This window comes from Heptranchias perlo, chromosome 13, assembly GCF_035084215.1.
Source record: "Heptranchias perlo isolate sHepPer1 chromosome 13, sHepPer1.hap1, whole genome shotgun sequence".
Lineage (NCBI taxonomy): Eukaryota > Metazoa > Chordata > Chondrichthyes > Hexanchiformes > Hexanchidae > Heptranchias > Heptranchias perlo.
This window is the reverse complement of record NC_090337.1, coordinates 29,000,991-29,011,267: the sequence shown is the minus strand read 5'-3', so window position 1 is coordinate 29,011,267 and position 10,277 is coordinate 29,000,991.

The window sequence follows — 10,277 nt, the reverse complement described above, 5'->3', positions numbered from 1 at the left end:
TGGTACCAACTCAGATCGGCAGATTGGTGAGGTCTGGTGTGCTGATTGGTGGATGTGGGATTTAGCAGTGCGCAACCTTTATTCAATGTTTTCACATAATTCATCAGTGTGTAAACATAGGGATGGGACCTGCATCTGTGTTTTATGTGTGCAACGTCTGATCTCCGTTCAGACTCCGTGCAGACAGTAGACTATTATTTTCAGCAAATGACAGGCACCAGCTACCTTTAAGATATTTCTAAGAAACATCCTCCCTTTAAGAGATTGAGCTCCCTCTGGTAGTGGAAGGTGCATTGATTCCACGTGCAAGGACTGGAAAGGAACGCTGATTGCAGGTAAGTGCTCCGGTGGGTCCAAACTTGCGTCCTGCCTATGTAGGGGCCATTGGGCGCAGGGTACTAGCGCATTGCGCTGCCCGCGTCCAAAAACAGCCCCTATCGAATTTTTCCCCCTGTATCTCTAATGAAGCCTTCTAGCAATTTACTTATAACTAAAATCAAGCTGATGAGCCTATAGCTTCCTGGTTCTGCCTTGTTGCCCTTTTTGAATATTGATACAACAATCGCCTCCCTCCAATCCATGGGAACAATCCCTGATTCTAGATTCGAGCAAGAAAAGGGCTCACTGAGCCCTGCTTCCACCTCTTTGTGCACCCTCGGGCGAATGCTGTCAGGACCAGCAGCCCTAACTCATTTAAGACCCCTTGGGGGTTAAATTGGATAAGGCTAATAATCGGGTGCGAGTCGTGCGATCCGCATCTAACGCGTGAACTTCGTGCTGCCTGCTAATTAGCATGAAAGCTCTGTGCAAACAGCACTACCCGTGCTGCTGAGAGGCTGCACGGAGAATCAGGAAGCCCAAAATGAGGCATGGTCAGTGCACGTCATCGAGAGCCTGCACCCCTTAAAGGTGCAGATGCACATTTTAAATGGCACGTTCATAGTCCACTGGGAGGAGGGAAAGATGGCCAGAAGGATGGCGGGACCGGTGCGAGAACGGGCCCCATGCTTCTCCAACGATGCACTGGACACCCTGATGGAGGGGGTAGATGAAAGGAGGGCCAGCATGTACATGGAGGGTGACAGGAGACCCTCCAGACTCCAGCTCCGCAGGCATTGGAAGGCTGTGGCCCAGGAAGTGAACGCCAGGAGCACAGCACCACGCATGTGGGTGTAGTGCCGAAAGAAGTCCAACGATTTGACACGAGTGGTCAAGGTGAGTGAATGCAAGGGTCAAGTGGCACATCCACCAACTGCACCACTGCTCCACGCATCACATCCCCCATCACCCACCCACCAACAAACACTGCCCGTCCATACGTTCTCCAGCTGATCACCAGGATTGCTGAAGCGCCGCCCTGGGAGAGTGGCAGTGGCGCCATGGCAGTCAGACCTTCTGACCCCTCTCAAGATTACAGTATTCCTACTCCCACCCCTGTCACTCTGCCAGTGCCGTTGTTGTTACCTGTCAGCCAGCCAGACCAGACTGCTGCAGCCCGTGCTGAGATGGTACAGTCTGAAGCCGGGCTCGAGGTCGTCCTCCAAGGGCATCTGCACACTCCTCAGTTGAAGCCCAGCAGCCTCCCACCACGCATGCTTCAGCCACTGGGGATGCACCTCGTAGGAGCACTATGATAGATAAAGGCACAGGAACAACAGGCACAAAAGGAATGCACAAGGGTGAAAAGTATTGTTCTGTTTGCATAATTTAATTTGTTAATTGATAAATGTGACTTTGAATTTGCATTTGGTGGCGGTTTTTATTTGTGCAATGAGCTGAGGGGGAATGCAATGTGTAATCAGATGGAGGGAGATTTGATGGTCTTGTGGAAGCGAACAAGTGGGGATTGTAGGACTGTTGGTGAGTTGGGGGATGTAGTTCACATTATTGATAGCCGGCACGGATCAGGTGAACACACAGAGCCCTTGCAGACAAGGCGTGTGTTCCCCGTTGCACCCTTGCGTCTTCCTCCGGCTCCTCCCCCTCCTCCTCCTCAGCCTCTTCTTCCTCCTCCTCCTCAGCCTCTTCCTCCTCCTCCTCCTCCTCCACCTCTGACTCAGGGTCTTCTCCGATTATCGGTGGCAAGGGCTGGTCCCTGAGGTTGTGTAGCATGCAGCATACCACCATGAATCTTCCCACCCACTCAGCGGAGTACTGCACGACTCTTCCAGAACGGTCCAGGCAGTGGAAGCGTTGTTTCAGGAGGCCTTTGGTGTGCTCCACGACATTGTGTGTGGCAGCATGGCTCTCATTGTCGGCCTGCCCTGCACGTGTGCGTGGGTTCCTGACTGGAGTCATGAACCACCGCATGAGGTGATAGCCCTTGTCGCCCAATGGCCAGCCAGGTGAAAGATAGCTGGCACGTTGGACTGTCACATAACAAAGGTGTCGTGACCGCTCCCAGGGTAGCGGGCATCGACCGCCATGATTCGATGCGTGTGGTCGCACACCACCTCCATGTTGAGGGAGTGGAAGCCCTTTCGGTTCTGAAGATGGCCGAGTTGATATGCAGGGCATACAGGGCAATATGCATGCAGTCAATGGCACCCTGCACCATAGGGAAGCCAGCAATGCAAGCAAACTCCCTCGTTCTGCTTGCCTCTATCAAGAGGGAACATGATGAATCTGTTCCTCATCTCGTACAGTGCGCCTATGACCTCCCTTTGCAGCAGTGCACTGCATATTGCACATGTCTCCAGCAGAGGCCTGAAGTGATCCTGAGCCGTAGGAGTTCAGTGCCACGGTTACCTTCACAGCCACAGTCAATGCTGTCCTTGCCCTGCTCTGAGGCTGTAGTTGTGGCTGCAGCAGTTGACAGATCTCTGTCACAGCCTCCTTGGTGAACCACAGCCGTTGGATGCAATGCTCCTCGCTCATGTTGAGGTAAGAGAATTGGTCCCGGAAGGCCCTCATTGGATATGGCCTCCTGCTTAGTGCCCTGTGCCTCCTTCTCCTCTCTCTCCTCGCAGCTTGACCTGCTGTGCCTCTCTGCATGCTTCCAGTTGTGTTCAATGCCCAGCGGGAACCCTGGCAGACCTCCCATGGTTGCCAGAAATGTTGTAACTTTCCGAACCGTAAGCCAATACCTGCCAAACCACTCTCAGTAAGTTTAAGGAGCTTCAAAAAACACTTCCTAATTTACCAGCAGCCAGAAGCAATAATCCAGCAAGTAACCTGCAACACCTGCACGGTCCCTTTAAATAGCGCTGGTGGGTGGGGTCCTCCAGGCCATCTAAGACGTGTTCAGGTGTGCGTCGTTACGACGTTGAGTGGTGTCTATCACTTTAAATCAGTGTTGCACACTGTACGCATTTTCTTCCTACTTTACATGCTGCCGGCGTTTGCTCTCTGCGCACACGCTAATACCTATACCAAGATGACGTCCGGCACACCTCAAGCTAGAAACGTGCGTGCGCAGCCAAGACACCATCTTGGCACTTCAAGAGGCCATGTAGCGCCGAAACAACGGGCACTACACGGCCCAATTTCTAGCCCCTTATGTTTTCAAGGATTACATCTGCGTCCACTTCAACATTTGCAACTTTACTGCCCTAAGGAATCCTTTATTGCAGTCTTTTATTGCCATCTGATTCCTAAATTGTCAAAAAAATACTATTGCTACCACATCTACTGCCTTCTGTTCCATTGACCTTTTGGCCGCTCTGATGGCAGCTTCTGTTGCCTTTAGCTGAGCTTGAAAACTGTACCTGTTCTCTTGAGAGTTATTTTCCTTTAGTCAGTATTTCTGCTTAGGTCTGATTTGTTCTTACACATGGTCATTTAGCCACTTTGGCTTTGTTTTACCATCTTCTGATTTCTAGGGACATACATGGCTTTCTTTTGCATCAGTGTGGTTTTAAAAGTGGTTTCTTCTGTGCTGGTAATTTCCCCTCCTAGTTGGGTTGCTCAATCCACCTAATTCATGTATTTTGCCATTTTTGCAAATTTAGTCCCCTTCAAATCTGGAACTAGCATTAAATTTTTGGCAACTTTAATTTGACTGATCAGTTGAATCCAATTATATTGCAGTCACTTTTGTCCAGGTGTTCCCCCACATAGAGGTCTGATACTGCATCAGAGTCACTACTAAAAACTAGTTTCAGTACCTGATTTCATCTAGTTTCTTCCTTAACTTGTGTAAGGAAACCATCATTTATAATATCTGCAAATTAGCTAACTCAACACAGACTAGGAATCAAACCTAGAATCTTCCGATCTCCGTATTTTCATGTTATACTGAGTGGAGTCTTTATCCACTGGGCTACCAAAGGAAGTTAGATATTTCAGTTTTCTATCATAATAAAACGGAGCCTTGAAAGTGATGAAGTTCCCAAAGATTGAAAAGAGAAATTCTGAAGAGTTTTGGATTAACTGTCAGAATGCAAGTACTTTATATATGCAGATTTTTTTCTGGATTTTCCTCTGTCCAGCTGTGACTGATTCTTTCCAAAACCACAAGTGCCAACGTTTCCCAGTGACTGACAGCAGACATCGGAGAGATGCCACATCTCCTTCTGTATTCAATATTTTTCCTTTTCTTTGAGAGTGGGGAGATTGTATAGTGTTGATATTCCTCAGCTGTCTGGTTTGTTTTCTAGACTCTGCTCAGCATGATGTGCTTCCCCACTGGGTTCTTCTATCTGCTTCAGCATAATCACCAACACATTCTTCTATCTAATCAGAAAAGATCTCTTTCTCAATAAAGTTCCCAGTGAGCATGGGCCTACAGGGCAGAACTGTCCCTAATGTGGCATAAACTGGAAGCAGCGTTGCAGCTTGTAGCAGGTTTCTCTCAGGATTTGGTTGCTCTAAGATGAGGGACACCTCAGTCCTAAGAGGCTCAGAGACAAAGACAGCAGCCAGCTCATATATTTATCTGTTCTTCACACATTATTTTAGATCATATTTCTTATTGGCTTCTTTCAATTGCCTGATCAGGTCTTGTATTGATTCTTTTCAAAGCTATACTAGCCTGCAAATTCCTGCTCCTGCACAAATTGGTGTAAACACCACATCGTGGACTCGAATGGCCATATACCCCCAATATTCACAATTTGCATGTAAGTGGACTTCATGTGAGCTTCTGCCCCCATGTGGGCTTCCCAATTAAATGTGCAAAAATTGAATTGGTGTGACACATTTAAATGTCTTGAGCAGCCATTTAAACTGTAGTATTCTCACCTGGGATAGCTAGGAAGGTATTTGTCATTGAAAATGGAGGCTTCTTGCCCACAGACTGCCAGATTTGCTGATGATGCTCTGGAGCTGATGCTGCAAGCAGTGAGGAAAAAGAGGGTGTCTTCCATGGGACTGAAAGGCACATTCCACAAAAACTAATCTGGCAGGAGATTGTTGATAGAGTCAATGCTGTCTGCACCACCCAGACGACTTGGATCCAAACATGAAAGAAGATGACTGGCCTGAAGAAAGTTGCCAAGGTAAAGCTACAGAACATTACACCAAGTAGCTGACCCAAGTTTACATGTCACAAAGTGTTTCTTAATAACATGTTACCCATTTCCTGCTGCTTCATCCAAAGCATTCATACAATCTTAGAGCCCACTGAACGCTCAACATGCATGACCTTACTGCAGCATGGTACCTGTTGCAATTTAAATATAAAAATGTTCGTCCTTCTAGCTTCATAATGCATGTTCATTAATAGACAAACAGGATGAGTTGCAGGATATACTCCTTAAACCTGCAATATCACAAGACGACTTCTCTGCTTGCAGTACAAGATGGCATATAATACATACTTAAACTGAAGGAGGACCTGGATATTACAAGCATTTGATTCCCTTGAGGAAATCATCCTGGAAATCACCGGACATAAGAGCATAAAGGAAATAAAGGAGGGCAAAGCCAGAGTTCTCCTGCCCCCTCCCCCAACAAGCTCAGGGCTAGTACCATCCTGCTCTTGTTATGTCTATGTCCTTGTTAACACTGACACACAGACATGCATTCAACCACAAAAACATCACACACAATATATTGCAATGTAAGCACTGTTTAAAAGTGTCTGTTTTTGCCAACATTATGACAAATATTCCTTTTTTTTATAGGCCTGAAAGAATTGCCTGCCAGAGGCTCTGAGCAAGCCAATAGTTTAAAGCACCCCACATCACTCTTAACATCTTTCATAAGCACGAGCACAGTTACAGACACCCACTGGATATAGATAGAAAGCTCAAAGAAGTCACACCAGCTGAGATACAGTGCATGGATAAAAAGGAGCAAGTGATGGTGGGAGAGGAGGAGCAGGTACCTGCTTTCTGGAGATCAGCCTTCCTCAACTATACTGCCTGGAAATTTTGACCTCTCTATTAACAAAGATTACAGTCCTTTAAAAGATTTGTCCTCAGAACAAAGCCATATTTATACACGTGCTGTCATGCAGAAGAGGTTTGCACTGCAGACTACCATGGGGTGTATGGCAACTCCAGGGGCATCTTCAGCAGAACCCCCAATGGCCCCAGTCCAAAGCACAGTTAGATTATCTCTCATGAATTTTTAGGCTGCTATTATAGAGCCATAGGGCTCCAGTCTGCCCTTAAATGCTTCAATGCTATCTGAGTCAATCACTCCATGTGGCAGCAAGTTCCATATTCTCACCACTCTCTGTGTAAAGAAATTCCTTTTCTATTCTTTATTTAAACTGTTAGTGGCTATCTTATATTCATGCCCCCTTGTTATGGGCTCACCCACAAGTGGAAACAATTTCTCCACATCCACCCTATCGAACCCCTTCATAAGTTTAAAGACCTCTCTCTCAATCTTTTCCAGAGAAAAGAGCTCCAGTCTGTTCAATCTTTCCTGATAGTTGAATCCTCTCAATTCTGGTAACATCCTTGTATATCTTTTCTGTACATTTTCCAAAGCTTCAATATCCTTTTTGTAGTATGGAGACTAGAACAGCACACAGTACTCCAAGTGTGATTTACTTAAGGCTCTGTATAAATTTCACATTACTTCCTTTCTTTTGTATTATATTCCTCTAGAAATGAACCCCAGTACTTTGTTTGCACTCTTTATGGTCTTATCAACCTTGTTAAATAGAAAATAGAATGCTGACTTCACCCTAAGCCATACAGTGATAGCTTATGTTCATATATACTAGCCATGAAACCCGATATCAATAGTGTTCCTTATGGAATGGGTTCCAAGGGCAACACAAACAAAAGCTAAATAATAGGCAGCCCTGCCACAACCTTTTCTTTAGCTGCAGTCTAGTGAATGCCAATTTGCAATTGTTAATGTAGAAATTTCATAACAAAAGGAAGGGCAAATACCAAATTTTTCAACAACAATGTACATCAATACTAATGCAATTTTATCTAAAACATTAGTTTGTTTTAATTTATAAAGTAATTACTGAAGGAATGTTAAATATCTGGCCTTCAACACAAGGAATGTTAAACGTCTGACCTTCATCACAAACTGAACAAATCATCTGACGTTGCTTGTTATTCACATGCCCTGAATGAAGTGAGCCTGGTTACTGTTCATTAAATAGTTAACACTTCCTTGAAGGATTTTCACTAGAACGTTAAAATCTATATTGTGGAGGAATTTTAATCAATTACTTCACAATAGATGTGGGCTGGAACAAAGCTACTATCGCTGTTATTCTGTTATTACAGGGTCCAGATGACTGGTTTGCATTTTCAATATCTGTGGAATTTCCCCTCTGTGCTTGCTCACATGCAATGGATGTTGTGCAATGAGTATTCAGCAGGGAGGACACTCCTGAATACACCTAATTGTTTGTTGTATACTTGCCACTAATAACTTTTTTTTTCTCTGGCCCCCAGATAATAGTGGCATCCAGTACTGCATCACCTATCAATGGCAAATGATTAAACTGGCTTGCATCACAAAGAAAAATTTGAACAATGGTACAAAGGTACGAGCATAATTTATGTTGTGTTGGCTCTAAAATTAGCACTAAAGCTATGGAAAGAGAAAAAGAACTACACTTTATGGTACTTTTTTTTTAAATTCATGCATGGGACATGGGCGTTGCTGGCAAGGCCAGCATTTATTGCCCATCCCTAATTGCCCTCGAGAAGGTGGTGGTGAGCCGCTTTCTTGAACCGCTGCAGTCCGTGTGGTGAAAGTTCTCCCACAGTGCTGTTAGGTAGGGAGTTCCAGGATTTTGATCCAGCGATGATGAAGGAACGGTGATATATTTCCAAGTCTGGATGGTGTGTGACTTGGTGGGGAACGTGCAGGTGGTGGTGTTCCCATGTACATGCTGCCCTTGTCCTTCTAGGTGGTAGAGGTCGCAGGCTTGGGAGGTGCTGTCGAAGAAGCCTTGGCGAGTTGCTGCAGTGCATCCTGTGAATGGTACACACTGCAGCCACGGTGCGCCGGTGGTGAAGAGAGTGAATATTTAGGGTGGTGGATGGGGTGCCAATCAAGCGGGCTGCTTTGTCCTGGATGTTGTCGAGCTTCTTAAATGTTGTTGGAGCTGCATTCATCCAGGCAAGTGGAGAGTATTCCTTCACACTCCTGACTTGTGCCTTGTAGATGGTGAAAAGGCTTTGGGGAGTGAGGAGGTGAGTCACTCGCTGCAGAATACCCAGCCTCTGACCTGCTCTTGTAGCCACAGTATTTATATGGCTGGTCCAGTTAAATTTCTGGTCAATGGTGACCCCCAGGATGTTGATGGTGGGGGTTTCGGCGATGGTAATGCCATTGAATGTCAAGTGGAGGTGGTTAGACTCACTCTTGTTGGATATGGTCATTGCCTGGCACTTGTCTGGCACGAATGTTACTTGCCATTTATCAGCCCAAGCCCGGATGTTGTCCAGGTCTTGCTGCATGCGGGTACAGACTGTGTCATTATCTGAAGGGTTGAGAATGGAATTGAATACTGTGCAAACATCAGCGAACATCTCCATTTCTGACCTTATGATGGAGGGAAGGTCATTGATGAAGCAGTTGAAGATGGTTGGGCCAAGGACGCTGCCCTGAGGAACTCCTGCAGCAATGTCCTGGGGCTGAGATGATTGGCCTCCAACAACCACTACCATCTTCCTTTGTGCGAGGTATGACTCCAGCCACTGGAGAGTTTCCCCCCGATTCCCATTGACTTCAATTTTACTAGGGCTCCTTGGTGCCACACTCGGTCAAATGCTGCCTTGATGTCAAGGACAGTCACTCTCACCTCACATCTGGAATTCAGCTCTTTTGTCCATGTTTGGACCAAGGCTGTAATGAGGTCTGGAGCCGGGTGGTCCTGGTGGAACCCAAACTGAGCATCGGTGAGCAGATTATTGGTGAGTAAGTGCTGCTTGATAGCACTGTCGACGACACCTTCCATCACTTTGCTGATGATTGAGAGTAGACTGATGGGGCAGTAACTGGCCGGCTTTGATTTGTCCTGCTTTTTGTGGACAGGACATACCTGGGCAATTTTCCACATTGTCGGGTAGATGCCAGTGTTGTAGCTGTATTGGAACAGTTTGGTTAGAGGCGCGGCTAGTTCTGGAGCACAAGTCTTCAGCATTACAGCCGGGATGTTGTCGGGCCCCATAGCCTTTGTAGTATTCATTGCACTCAGCCATTTCTTCATATCACAAGCAGTGAATCGAATTGGCTGAAGACTGGCTTCTGTGATGGTGGGGATATCGGGAGGAAGCAAAGATAGATCATCCACTCGGCACTTCTGGCTGAAGATGGTTGCAAACGTTTCAGCCTTGTCTTTTGCACTTACGTGCTGGACTCTGCCATCATTGAGGATGGGGATGTTCACAGTGCAGCCTCCTCCTGTTAGTTGTTTAATTCCTGCTTGATCAATTATGTGATAAGTGGTGTTTTCTAGAACTTTTCTAAAACACATCCCTGCTTTTCTGTACTCAACACAAAGGTATTGTGTGTAAACAGAAGAGGGCTCAGTTCGCTCGGACATTCTACCAGACTGCTGCTTGGCTTCCTAAGGGGAAGGGCTTCCACCTGCCTCTTGCAAGGGCACTGGCGGAGGGGACTCCATAAGCTGCGAGTTCCTACTTCTCTAGTCCATAAGGGACCCAGTGTAAACTCCCATTGAGATGAGGGATGCTTGCCTCTAGATGGGGTGAAGTGGGCCTCACCAGGACGTCCAGGGGAGGAAAGCAGCTTAGATCACCCCCATTGAAGGGTAGCACAAAATTAAAAAATGTATACATCTACCTCTTTACATGGAGACCAAGAGGGGCTTAATTTCCCTTCCAACGACAGCCAGGCACTGGGGTTTCTGGCAGCATGAGGTAGCTGGCGGCCCTGGATGTATC